Here is a 14360-nt window from a genome sequence, read left to right as displayed (position 1 = left end):
TGTTGATGGACATTTTCCTTGCTTCCAAGTGTTGCCTATGGTAAATATTGCTGGAGGGCAGGATTGCCAGCCTGTGATTTGTGATTTTCATTTTCTCAGGTGATAGACCCAGCAGTGGTTATGATTGATTGACTGGTATGGTAGCTCAACGTTTACCTTTTCAAGGCAACTCAATTGTGCTTTCATTAGTGGCTCTTACCACGTCCCCCTTAGAATCGAGGGTACGCATTTCTCCACAATCACGTCAGCATTTCTTGTTTGCAGCATTTTTGTTGATGGCCATTCTGACTGGTGTGAGCTGATAGGTTTTTGTAATTTGGGTTTACATATCTGTAAAAATTCCTACAATTCATCATTTTTCCACGCCTTTTTCTTTTCTGTTAAAAGAAAAAAGAACAAAAGTGTGAGTATAATATACCTCTTCAAATTTTCTTTTTGGAAGGTTGCACTCTAGAATTTTTTGGTCGATTTTCGACCTCAGTATTTTTTGGAGGGCAGGTGTCATTTACAGACCTGCAATTGGTGAATATTTAGTGACCTTTTGCAGTGGGTTTAAAGCTGCTGTGGTGGGAAACGGCCACAAGGATGCAGCATTTCTCCATTCCCAAATCTGGGTACTAGGGCAGCAGAGCCGTTCTGGAAGTCGTTTGCCTAGGTTGTAAATTTGAATGGAATGTGCCAGGAAAACCCCCCATAAGTTTATGTCTCATTACTCCTAGTTCGTTGTTTTAATTTTTTCAATTGGGGTAATGGTTAGAATGTTGCTTGTCCAAGGTGTACACACTCTGGTTCATCTACATATTCTATATACCTATTTATGTAGAGATCCTCTTCCCCTGTAAATTATTACAGAGTGTTCCGTAAACCTTCCTTGCTATATGGTCGGTCTTTTTGATATATGTATATAATATGTATTTGTATACATATGGTAACGCTAATCTTCATTTATCCATTCCCCCCACCTTTCCTTTTAGATAAGCATAGGTTTTTTTTTAATAAGTCTGTGATTGACTTTCTCTGTGGAAATATGTTCATTTGTGTCAGTTATTAGATAACGCCTATAAGTGATATCATAGGATATAGGACTTTTGCTTTCCGACTTACCTCATGTTCTGTGATTATCTCCAAGATCATCTATGGTGCCTCAAAGAGCAGTGTTTCATTGTTTTCCATGGCTAGTATTCATTGTGTACATGGACCACTTCTTCTTTATCCTTTCATCTGTTGATGGACATTTTGGTTGCTTCACTGTCTTGGCTATGGTGAATAAGGCTGCAGTGCAGCTTTTGCAGCCCGGGTCTTCTTCATTCTGGTCTTCTCAGGTGAGAGGCCCATTGGTGCGTCTGCTGGATTGAATGGTACCTCAATTTTTCCTTTTCAACGCAGCTCCTTTCTGTTCTCATTATTAGCGTTTAACCCTTTTGCATCTCACCAGCAGCTAGAGGGTACACAGTTCTCTAAAACCTCTTCAGCATTTATTGTTTGTAGACTTTTTGCCAATGGTCAGTCGACTGGTGTAAGTTGAAACTTTTTGTAGATTAGATTGCATGAGTCTAATTCTTCCTGAGGTGGAGCTTTTATCCATTTTCCTTTCTTTATAAAGAGAGTGAGTAAAACTTACCTCTTCATACTATCTTCTTGAAAATTTGGCCTGTTTTGAATTTTTTGTATCCATTCCCTACCTCAGCACAATTTTGAGGGCAGGTGTCCTTTACAGCCCTGAGTCCTTGTGAATGGTAAGTGACCATTAGCTGTGGGTTAAAAGCTGCTCTTGCGGGAATCGGCCACAAGGCGGCAGCATTTCTCCTTTACCAAATCTGGTTACTAGGGCAACAGAGCCTTACTGGAAGTGGTGTTCTAGGTTGTAAATTCGAATGGAATGTGCGAGGAAAAAGCCCTTTAAGTTTATGTCTCATTACTTCTTGTTGGTATTTTGAATTTAATTTTTATTTCTTATCACAGCAAACTTGATTACAATGTTTTGTTTGTTCTAGGTGTGCAAGATGTGGTTCTTTCACACACATGCATATATCTATTCTTCTTCGGATCCTTTTCCCATGTAGGTAATGACACAATGTTGAGTAGACTTCTCTTGGTATTGCGTAGGTCTTTGGTGATTATATATTTCACATGTGTTTGTATCTCTCTGTTAACCTCAATATGGTAATGTATCCAATCCTCACACCTTTCCATTTGGTGAACCATAAGTTTTTTTAATGAATCTATGATAGTGTTTCTCTGTGGAAATATCTTTGTTTGTATCATTTTTTAGGTAACACCTATATGTGATATGATAGGATATGTGTCTTTCGCTTTCTCACTTACTCCAAGTTGCGTGATTACTTCTAGACTCATCTATGGTGCTGCAAATGGCATTGTTTCATTTTTTCACTAGCTCTTATTCCATCTGTACAGGTAGCAGTACTTCTTTGACCACCCATCTGTCGGTGGACTTTTTGGTTACTTCCATATCTTGGCTATTGTAATACTATGCAATGTAGATTTGCGTGCCTGTGTCCTTCCAATTCTCTCTTCTTCGTTTATAGGTCTAGGCATAGGTCTGCTAGATCATATGGTAGCTCAATGGTTACCTTTTAAAGGCACCTCTATTCTGTTCTCCTTAGTGGCTCTTTCCAGGTTACGTCCCACTTAAAGTGGAGGGTATGTATTTCTTCCTAGCACCTTCAGCATTTATTCTTTGTAGTTTTTGCTGATGGTTATTCTGAGTGGTGTGAGCTGATACCTCTTTGTGGTTGAATTTGCATGTGTCTCATAATGTGTTGAAATTGAGCTTTAAGACATGTCCTTTTAATTTTTCCAGCTGTGATTAGAGCTTATTTCTTCAAAGTGTTTTCTTAAAGTATGTGTCACCATTTGAAATATTTTGGCCATTATCTCCCTCAAGACATTTTGAGGGCAGGTTTCATTTACAGCCCTGAAGTACTTGTTCATATGAAGTGACCATTAGCTCAGGCTTTAAACCTGCTTTTGCAGGTAATGGCCAGAGAGCAGCAGCCTTTCTACGTTCCCCATGCTGGTACTAGGGAAACAGACCTACCGGCCAGTGGTGTTCTTCGGTTATAAATTAGAGTGCAATGTGCCCGGATAAACCCACAAATGTTGATGACTCCTTGCTTTTGTTTGTTTTTAATTTAATTTATATTTATTATTAGAGTAATATCCCATTGTGTACGTGGACCACTTCTTCTTGGTGCATTCCTCGGTTGATGGACATTTTCATTGCTTCCAAGTGCTGGCTATGGTAAATATTGCTGGCGTACAGGTTTGCCAGCCTGTGATTTTTGATTCTCATTTTCTCAGGTGATAGGCCAAGCAGTGGTTGTGATTGATTGACTGGTAGCTCAATGTTTCCCTTTTCAAAGCACCTACGTTGTGTTTTCATTAGTGGCTCTTTACATGCCCCCCCTTACAACCGAGGGTACGCATTTCTCCACACTCCCTTCACCGTTTATTTTTGGCAGCATTTTTCCTAATGGCCATTCTGACTGCTGTGAGCTGATAGGTTTTTGTAATATGGGTATGCATGTCATTAAAATTTTTAAAATTCATCATATTCCTACGCCTTTTTCTTTTCTCTTAAAAGAAAAAACCGTGAGTACAATAGAGCTCTTGAAACTGTCTTCTTCGAAGGTTGCCCTCTTTTGAATTTTTTGGTCGATTTTTGACCCCAGAAATTTTCTGGAGGGCAGGTGCCATTTACAGAACTGCAAGTTGGTGAAAATTTAGTGACCTTTTGCAGTGGGTTCAAAGCTGCTGTTGTGGGAAACGGCCACAAGGAGGTAGCATTTCTCCATTCCCCAAGCTGGGTCCTAGGGCAGCAGAGCCTTTCTGGAAGTCATTGTCCTAGGTTGTAAATTAGAATGGAATTTGCCAGGAGAAATCCCCTTAAGTTTATGTCTCATTACTTCTTCTTGGTTTTTAAATTTTTTTTTAATCTGGGTAAAGTTTAGAATATTGTTTGTCCTAGGTGTACACAATCTGGTTCATTTGTACATTATGTATGTCTATTAATGTACAGATCCTCTTCCCATGTAAAATATTACAGTGTTCCGTCGACCTCCCTTGCTATATGTTCGGTCTTTTTGATACATGTTTATAATATGTATTTGTATATGTATAGTAACACTCACCTTCATTCTCAATTTCCCCCCTCCTTTCCTTTTAGATGAGCATAGTTTGTTTTCTAAGCCTGTGAGTGTCTTTCTCTTTGGAAATATGTTCATCTGTGTCAGTTATTAGGTAATGCCATAAGTGATAATATAGGCTATAGGTCTTTTGCTTTCCGACCTACTTCATGTTTTGTGATTATCTCCAGGCTCATCTATGGTGCCCCAAAGAGTAGTGCTTCAAAGTTTTCCAAGGCTAATATTCCATTGTGTACATGGACCACTTCTTCTTGGTGCATTCCTCTGTTGATGGACATTTTCGTTGCTTCCAAGTGTTGCCTATGGTAAATATTGCTGGAGTGCAGGATTGCCAGCCTGTGATTTTTGATTTTCATTTTCTCAGGTGATAGACCCAGCAGTGGTTATGATTGATTGACTGGTATGGTAGCTCAACGTTTACCTTTTCAAGGCACCTCAATTGTGCTTTCATTTGTGGCTCTTACCACGTCCCCCTTAGAATCGAGGGTACGCATTGCTCCACAATCACGTCAGCATTTATTTTTGGCAGCATTTTTGTTGATGGCCATTCTGACTGGTGTGAGCTGATAGGTTTTTGTAATTTGGGTTTACATGTCTGTAAAAATTCCTACAATTCATCATTTTTCCACGCCTTTTTGTTTTCTGTTAAAAGAAAAAAGAAAAAAAGTGTGAGTATAATATACCTCTTCAAATTTTCTTTTTGGAAGGTTGCACTCTAGAATTTTTGGGTTGATTTTCGACCTCAGTATTTTTTGGAGGGCAGGTGTCATTTACAGACCTGCAATTGGTGAATATTTAGTGACCTTTTGCAGTGGGTTTAAAACTGCTGTTGTGGGAAACGGCCACAAGGATGCAGCATTTCTCCATTCCCAAATCTGGGTACTAGGGCAGCACAGCCGTTCTGGAAGTCGTTTGCCTAGGTTGTAAATTTGAATGGAATGTGCCAGGAAAACCCCCCATAAGTTTATGTCTCATTACTCCTAGTTCGTTGTTTTAATTTTTTCAATTGGGGTAATGGTTAGAATGTTGCTTGTCCAAGGTGTACATCTACATATTCTATATACCTATTTATGTAGAGATCCTCTTCCCGTGTAAATTATTACACAGTGTTCCCTAAACCTTCCTTGCTATATGGTCGGTCTTTTTGATATATGTATATAATATGTATTTGTATACATATGGTAACGCTAATCTTCATTTATCCATTCCCCCCACCTTTCCTTTTAGATAAGCATAGTTTTTTTTTAATAAGTCTGTGATTGACTTTCTCTGTGGAATTATGTTCATTTGTGTCAGTTATTAGATAACGCCTATAAGTGATATCATAGGATATAGGACTTTTGCTTTCCGACTTACCTCATGTTCTGTGATTATCTCCAAGATCATCTATGGTGCCTCAAAGAGCAGTGTTTCATTGTTTTCCATGGTTAGTATTCATTGTGTACATGGACCACTTCTTCTTTATCCTTTCATCTGTTGATGGACATTTTGGTTGCTTCACTGTCTTGTCTATTGTGAATAAGGCTGCAGTGCAACTTTTGCAGCCCGGGTCTTCATTCTGGTCTTCTCAGGTGAGAGGCCCATTGGTGCGCCTGCTGGATTGAATGGTACCTCAATTTTTCGTTTTCAACGCAGCTCCTTTCTGTTCTCATTATTAGCGTTTAACCCTTTTACATCTCACCAGCAGCTAGAGGGTACACAGTTCTCTAAAACCCCTTCAGCATTTATTGTTTGTAGACTTTTTGCCAATGGTCAGTCGACTGGTGTGAGTTGAAAACATTTTGTAGATTAGATTGCATGAGTCTAATACTTCCTGAGGTGGAGCGTTTATCCATTTTCCTTTCTTTAAAAAGAGAGTGAGTAAAACTTACCTCTTCATACTATCTTCTTGAAAATTTTGCCTGTTTTGAATTTTTTTTATCCATTCCCTACCTCAGCACAATTTTGAGGGCAGGTGTCTTTACAGCTCTGAGTCCTTGTGAATGGTAAGTGACCATTAGCAGTGGGTTAAAAGCTGCTCTTGTGGGAATCGGCCACAAGGCGGCAGCATTTCTCCTTTACCAAATCTGGTTACTAGGGCAACAGAGCCTTACTGGAAGTGGTGTTCTAGGTGGTAAATTAGAATGGAATGTGCGAGGAAAAAGCCCTTTAAGTTTATGTCTCATTACCTCTTGTTGGTATTTTGAACTTAATTTTTATTTTTTATCACAGCAAACTTGATTACAATGTTTTGTTTGTTCTAGTTGTGCAAGATGTGGTTCTTTCACACATATGCATATATCTATTCTTCTTCGGATCCTTTTCCCATGTAGGTTATGACACAATGTTGAGTAGTCTTCTCTTGGTATTGCGTAGGTCTTTGGTGATTATATATTTCACATGTGTTTGTATCTCTCTGTTAACCTCAATATGGTAATGTATCCAATCCTCACACCTTTCCATTTGGTGAACCATAAGTTTTTTTAATGAATCTATGATAGTGTTTCTCTGTGGAAATATCTTTGTATCATTTTTTAGGTAACACCTATATGTGATATGATAGGATATGTGTCTTTCGCTTTCTCACTTACTCCAAGTTGACTGATTACTTCTCGACTCATCTATGGTGCTGCAAATGGCATTGTTTCATTTTTTCACTAGCTCCTATTCCATCTGTACAGGTAGCAGTTCTTCTTTGTCCACCCATCTGTCGGTGGACTTTTTGGTTACTTCCATATCTTGGCTATTGTAATACTATGCAATGTAGATTTGCGTGCCTGTGTCCTTTCAGTTCTGTCTTCTTAGTTTATAGGTCCAAGAATAGGTCTGCTGGATCATATGGTAGCTGAATGTTTACCTTTTATAGGCAGCTCTATTCTGTTCTCCTTAGTGGCTTTTTCCAGGTTACATCCCACTTAAAGTGGAGGGTATGTATTTCTTCCCAGCACCTTCAGCATTTATTCTTTGTAGTTTTTGCTGATGGTTATTCTGAGTGGTGTGAGCTGATACCTCTTTGTGGTTGAATTTGCATGTGTCTCATAATGCGTTGAAGTTGAGCGTTAAGACATGACCATTTTATTTTTCGAGCTGTGATTAGAGCTTATTACTTCAAAGTGTTTTCTTAAAGTATGTGTCACCATTTGAAATATTTTGGCCATTATCTCCCTCAAGACATTTTGAGGGCAGGTTTCATTTACAGCCCTGCAGTACTTGTTCATATGAAGTGACCATTAGCTCAGGCTTTAAACCTGCTTTTGCAGGTAACGGCCAGAGAGCGGCAGCCTTTCTACGTTCTCCATGCTGGTACTAGGGAAACAGACCTACCGGCCAGTGGTATTCTTCGGTTATAAATTAGAGTGCAATGTGCCCGGGTAAACCCACAAATGTTGATGTCTCCTTGCTTTTGTTTGTTTTTAAATTTAATTTATATTTATTATTAGAGTAATATTCCATTGTGTACGTGGACCACTTCTTCTTGGTGCATTCCTCGGTTGATGGACATTTTCATTGCTTCCAAGTGCTGGCTATGGTAAATATTGCTGGCGTACAGGTTTGCCCGCCTGTCACTTTTTCAGTCTCATTTTCTCAGGTGATAGGCCAAGCAGTGGTTGTGATTGATTGACTGGTAGCTCAATATTTCCCTTTTCAAAGCACCTACATTGTGTTTTCATTAGTGGCTCTTTACATGCCCCCCCTTACAACCGAGGGTACGCATTTCTCCACACTCCCTTCACCGTTTATTTTTGGCAGCATTTTTCCTAATGGCCATTCTGACTGCTGTGAGCTGATAGGTTTTTGTAATATGGGTATGCATGTCATTAAAATTTTTAAAATTCATCATATTCGTACGCCTTTTTCTTTTCTCTTAAAAGAAAAAAACCGTGAGTACAATATAGCTCTTGAAACTGTCTTCTTCGAAGGTTGCCCTCTTTTGAATTATTTGATCGATTTTTGACCCCAGAAATTTTCTGGAGGGCAGGTGCCATTTACAGAACTGCAAGTTGGTGAAAATTTAGTGACCTTTTGCAGTGGGTTCAAAGCTGCTGTTGTGGGAAACGGCCACAAGGAGGTAGCATTTCTCCATTCCCCAAGCTGGGTACTAGGGCAGCAGAGCCTTTCTGGAAGTCATTGTCCTAGGTTGTAAATTAGAATGGAATTTGCCAGGAGAAATCCCCTTAAGTTTATGTCTCATTACTTCTTGTTGGTTTTTAAATTTTTTTTTAATCTGGGTAAAGTTTAGAATATTGTTTGTCCTAGGTGTACACAATCTGGTTCATTTGTACATTATGTATGTCTATTAATGTACAGATCCTCTTCCCATGTAAAATATTACAGTGTTCCGTCGACCTCCCTTGCTATATGTTCGGTCTTTTTGATACATGTATATAATATGTATTTGTATATGTATAGTAACACTCACCTTCATTCTCAATTTCCCCCCTCCTTTCCTTTTAGATGAGCATAGTTTGTTTTCTAAGCCTGTGAGTGTCTTTCTCTTTGGAAATATGTTCATCTGTGTCAGTTATTAGGTAATGCCATAAGTGATAATATAGGCTATAGGTCTTTTGCTTTCCGACCTACTTCATGTTTTGTGATTATCTCCAGGCTCATCTATGGTGCCCCAAAGAGTAGTGCTTCAAAGTTTTCCAAGGCTAATATTCCATTGTGTACATGGACCACTTCTTCTTGGTGCATTCCTCTGTTGATGGACATTTTCGTTGCTTCCAAGTGTTGCCTATGGTAAATATTGCTGGAGTGCAGGATTGCCAGCCTGTGATTTTTGATTTTCATTTTCTCAGGTGATAGACCCAGCAGTGGTTATGATTGATTGACTGGTATGGTAGCTCAACGTTTACCTTTTCAAGGCACCTCAATTGTGCTTTCATTTGTGGCTCTTACCACGTCCCCCTTAGAATCGAGGGTACGCATTGCTCCACAATCACGTCAGCATTTATTTTTGGCAGCATTTTTGTTGATGGCCATTCTGACTGGTGTGAGCTGATAGGTTTTTGTAATTTGGGTTTACATGTCTGTAAAAATTCCTACAATTCATCATTTTTCCACGCCTTTTTGTTTTCTGTTAAAAGAAAAAAGAAAAAAAGTGTGAGTATAATATACCTCTTCAAATTTTCTTTTTGGAAGGTTGCACTCTAGAATTTTTGGGTTGATTTTCGACCTCAGTATTTTTTGGAGGGCAGGTGTCATTTACAGACCTGCAATTGGTGAATATTTAGTGACCTTTTGCAGTGGGTTTAAAACTGCTGTTGTGGGAAACGGCCACAAGGATGCAGCATTTCTCCATTCCCAAATCTGGGTACTAGGGCAGCACAGCCGTTCTGGAAGTCGTTTGCCTAGGTTGTAAATTTGAATGGAATGTGCCAGGAAAACCCCCCATAAGTTTATGTCTCATTACTCCTAGTTCGTTGTTTTAATTTTTTCAATTGGGGTAATGGTTAGAATGTTGCTTGTCCAAGGTGTACATCTACATATTCTATATACCTATTTATGTAGAGATCCTCTTCCCGTGTAAATTATTACACAGTGTTCCCTAAACCTTCCTTGCTATATGGTCGGTCTTTTTGATATATGTATATAATATGTATTTGTATACATATGGTAACGCTAATCTTCATTTATCCATTCCCCCCACCTTTCCTTTTAGATAAGCATAGTTTTTTTTTAATAAGTCTGTGATTGACTTTCTCTGTGGAATTATGTTCATTTGTGTCAGTTATTAGATAACGCCTATAAGTGATATCATAGGATATAGGACTTTTGCTTTCCGACTTACCTCATGTTCTGTGATTATCTCCAAGATCATCTATGGTGCCTCAAAGAGCAGTGTTTCATTGTTTTCCATGGCTAGTATTCATTGTGTACATGGACCACTTCTTCTTTATCCTTTCATCTGTTGATGGACATTTTGGTTGCTTCACTGTCTTGTCTATTGTGAATAAGGCTGCAGTGCAACTTTTGCAGCCCGGGTCTTCATTCTGGTCTTCTCAGGTGAGAGGCCCATTGGTGCGCCTGCTGGATTGAATGGTACCTCAATTTTTCGTTTTCAACGCAGCTCCTTTCTGTTCTCATTATTAGCGTTTAACCCTTTTACATCTCACCAGCAGCTAGAGGGTACACAGTTCTCTAAAACCCCTTCAGCATTTATTGTTTGTAGACTTTTTGCCAATGGTCAGTCGACTGGTGTGAGTTGAAAACATTTTGTAGATTAGATTGCATGAGTCTAATACTTCCTGAGGTGGAGCGTTTATCCATTTTCCTTTCTTTAAAAAGAGAGTGAGTAAAACTTACCTCTTCATACTATCTTCTTGAAAATTTTGCCTGTTTTGAATTTTTTTTATCCATTCCCTACCTCAGCACAATTTTGAGGGCAGGTGTCTTTACAGCTCTGAGTCCTTGTGAATGGTAAGTGACCATTAGCAGTGGGTTAAAAGCTGCTCTTGTGGGAATCGGCCACAAGGCTGCAGCATTTCTCCTTTACCAAATCTGGTTACTAGGGCAACAGAGCCTTACTGGAAGTGGTGTTCTAGGTGGTAAATTAGAATGGAATGTGCGAGGAAAAAGCCCTTTAAGTTTATGTCTCATTACCTCTTGTTGGTATTTTGAACTTAATTTTTATTTTTTATCACAGCAAACTTGATTACAATGTTTTGTTTGTTCTAGTTGTGCAAGATGTGGTTCTTTCACACATATGCATATATCTATTCTTCTTCGGATCCTTTTCCCATGTAGGTTATGACACAATGTTGAGTAGTCTTCTCTTGGTATTGCGTAGGTCTTTGGTGATTATATATTTCACATGTGTTTGTATCTCTCTGTTAACCTCAATATGGTAATGTATCCAATCCTCACACCTTTCCATTTGGTGAACCATAAGTTTTTTTAATGAATCTATGATAGTGTTTCTCTGTGGAAATATCTTTGTATCATTTTTTAGGTAACACCTATATGTGATATGATAGGATATGTGTCTTTCGCTTTCTCACTTACTCCAAGTTGACTGATTACTTCTCGACTCATCTATGGTGCTGCAAATGGCATTGTTTCATTTTTTCACTAGCTCCTATTCCATCTGTACAGGTAGCAGTTCTTCTTTGTCCACCCATCTGTCGGTGGACTTTTTGGTTACTTCCATATCTTGGCTATTGTAATACTATGCAATGTAGATTTGCGTGCCTGTGTCCTTTCAGTTCTGTCTTCTTAGTTTATAGGTCCAAGAATAGGTCTGCTGGATCATATGGTAGCTGAATGTTTACCTTTTATAGGCAGCTCTATTCTGTTCTCCTTAGTGGCTTTTTCCAGGTTACATCCCACTTAAAGTGGAGGGTATGTATTTCTTCCCAGCACCTTCAGCATTTATTCTTTGTAGTTTTTGCTGATGGTTATTCTGAGTGGTGTGAGCTGATACCTCTTTGTGGTTGAATTTGCATGTGTCTCATAATGCGTTGAAGTTGAGCGTTAAGACATGTCCATTTTATTTTTCGAGCTGTGATTAGAGCTTATTACTTCAAAGTGTTTTCTTAAAGTATGTGTCACCATTTGAAATATTTTGGCCATTATCTCCCTCAAGACATTTTGAGGGCAGGTTTCATTTACAGCCCTGCAGTACTTGTTCATATGAAGTGACCATTAGCTCAGGCTTTAAACCTGCTTTTGCAGGTAACGGCCAGAGAGCGGCAGCCTTGCTACGTTCTCCATGCTGGTACTAGGGAAACAGACCTACCGGCCAGTGGTATTCTTCGGTTATAAATTAGAGTGCAATGTGCCCGGGTAAACCCACAAATGTTGATGTCTCCTTGCTTTTGTTTGTTTTTAAATTTAATTTATATTTATTATTAGAGTAATATTCCATTGTGTACGTGGACCACTTCTTCTTGGTGCATTCCTCGGTTGATGGACATTTTCATTGCTTCCAAGTGCTGGCTATGGTAAATATTGCTGGCGTACAGGTTTGCCCGCCTGTCACTTTTTCAGTCTCATTTTCTCAGGTGATAGGCCAAGCAGTGGTTGTGATTGATTGACTGGTAGCTCAATATTTCCCTTTTCAAAGCACCTACATTGTGTTTTCATTAGTGGCTCTTTATATACCCCCCCCTTACAACCGAGGGTACGCATTTCTCCACACTCCCTTCACCATTTATTTTTGGCAGCATTTTTCCTAATGGCCATTCTGACTGCTGTGAGCTGATAGGTTTTTGTAATATGGGTATGCATGTCATTAAAAATTTTTTAAATTCATCATATTCCTACGCCTTTTTCTTTTCTCTTAAAAGAAAAAACCGTGAGTACAATATAGCTCTTGAAACTGTCTTCTTCGAAGGTTGCCCTCTTTTGAATTTTTTGGTCGATTTTTGACCCCAGAAATTTTCTGGAGGGCAGGTGCCATTTACACAACTGCAAGTTGGTGAAAATTTAGTGACCTTTTGCAGTGGGTTCAAAGCTGCTGTTGTGGGAAACGGCCACAAGGAGGTAGCATTTCTCCATTCCCCAAGCTGGGTCCTAGGGCAGCAGAGCCTTTCTGGAAGTCATTGTCCTAGGTTGTAAATTAGAATGGAATTTGCCAGGAGAAATCCCCTTAAGTTTATGTCTCATTACTTCTTCTTGGTTTTTAAAATTTTTTTTAATCTGGGTAAAGTTTAGAATATTGTTTGTCCTAGGTGTACACAATCTGGTTCATTTGTACATTATGTATGTCTATTAATGTACAGATCCTCTTCCCATGTAAAATATTACAGTGTTCCGTCGACCTCCCTTGCTATATGTTCGGTCTTTTTGATACATGTATATAATATGTATTTGTATATGTATAGTAACACTAATCCTCATTTCTCAATTTCCCCCCTCCTTTCCTTTTAGATGAGCATAGTTTGTTTTGTTTTCTAAGCCTGTGAGTGTCTTTCTCTTTGGAAATATGTTCATCTGTGTCAGTTATTAGGTAATGCCATAAGTGATAATATAGGCTATAGGTCTTTTGCTTTCCGACCTACTTCATGTTTTGTGATTATCTCCAGGCTCATCTATGGTGCCCCAAAGAGTAGTGCTTCAAAGTTTTCCAAGGCTAATATTCCATTGTGTACATGGACCACTTCTTCTTGGTGCATTCCTCTGTTGATGGACATTTTCGTTGCTTCCAAGTGTTGCCTATGGTAAATATTGCTGGAGTGCAGGATTGCCAGCCTGTGATTTTTGATTTTCATTTTCTCAGGTGATAGACCCAGCAGTGGTTATGATTGATTGACTGGTATGGTAGCTCAACGTTTACCTTTTCAAGGCACCTCAATTGTGCTTTCATTTGTGGCTCTTACCACGTCCCCCTTAGAATCGAGGGTACGCATTGCTCCACAATCACGTCAGCATTTATTTTTGGCAGCATTTTTGTTGATGGCCATTCTGACTGGTGTGAGCTGATAGGTTTTTGTAATTTGGGTTTACATGTCTGTAAAAATTCCTACAATTCATCATTTTTCCACGCCTTTTTGTTTTCTGTTAAAAGAAAAAAGAAAAAAAGTGTGAGTATAATATACCTCTTCAAATTTTCTTTTTGGAAGGTTGCACTCTAGAATTTTTGGGTTGATTTTCGACCTCAGTATTTTTTGGAGGGCAGGTGTCATTTACAGACCTGCAATTGGTGAATATTTAGTGACCTTTTGCAGTGGGTTTAAAACTGCTGTTGTGGGAAACGGCCACAAGGATGCAGCATTTCTCCATTCCCAAATCTGGGTACTAGGGCAGCACAGCCGTTCTGGAAGTCGTTTGCCTAGGTTGTAAATTTGAATGGAATGTGCCAGGAAAACCCCCCATAAGTTTATGTCTCATTACTCCTAGTTCGTTGTTTTAATTTTTTCAATTGGGGTAATGGTTAGAATGTTGCTTGTCCAAGGTGTACATCTACATATTCTATATACCTATTTATGTAGAGATCCTCTTCCCGTGTAAATTATTACACAGTGTTCCCTAAACCTTCCTTGCTATATGGTCGGTCTTTTTGATATATGTATATAATATGTATTTGTATACATATGGTAACGCTAATCTTCATTTATCCATTCCCCCCATCTTTCCTTTTAGATAAGCATAGTTTTTTTTTAATAAGTCTGTGATTGACTTTCTCTGTGGAATTATGTTCATTTGTGTCAGTTATTAGATAACGCCTATAAGTGATATCATAGGATATAGGACTTTTGCTTTCCGACTTACCTC

Source organism: Balaenoptera borealis (assembly GCF_965194805.1).
Source record: "Balaenoptera borealis genome assembly, chromosome: 9".
Classification (NCBI taxonomy): Eukaryota; Metazoa; Chordata; class Mammalia; order Artiodactyla; family Balaenopteridae; genus Balaenoptera; species Balaenoptera borealis.
Note: the sequence above shows the minus strand (reverse complement) of the source record.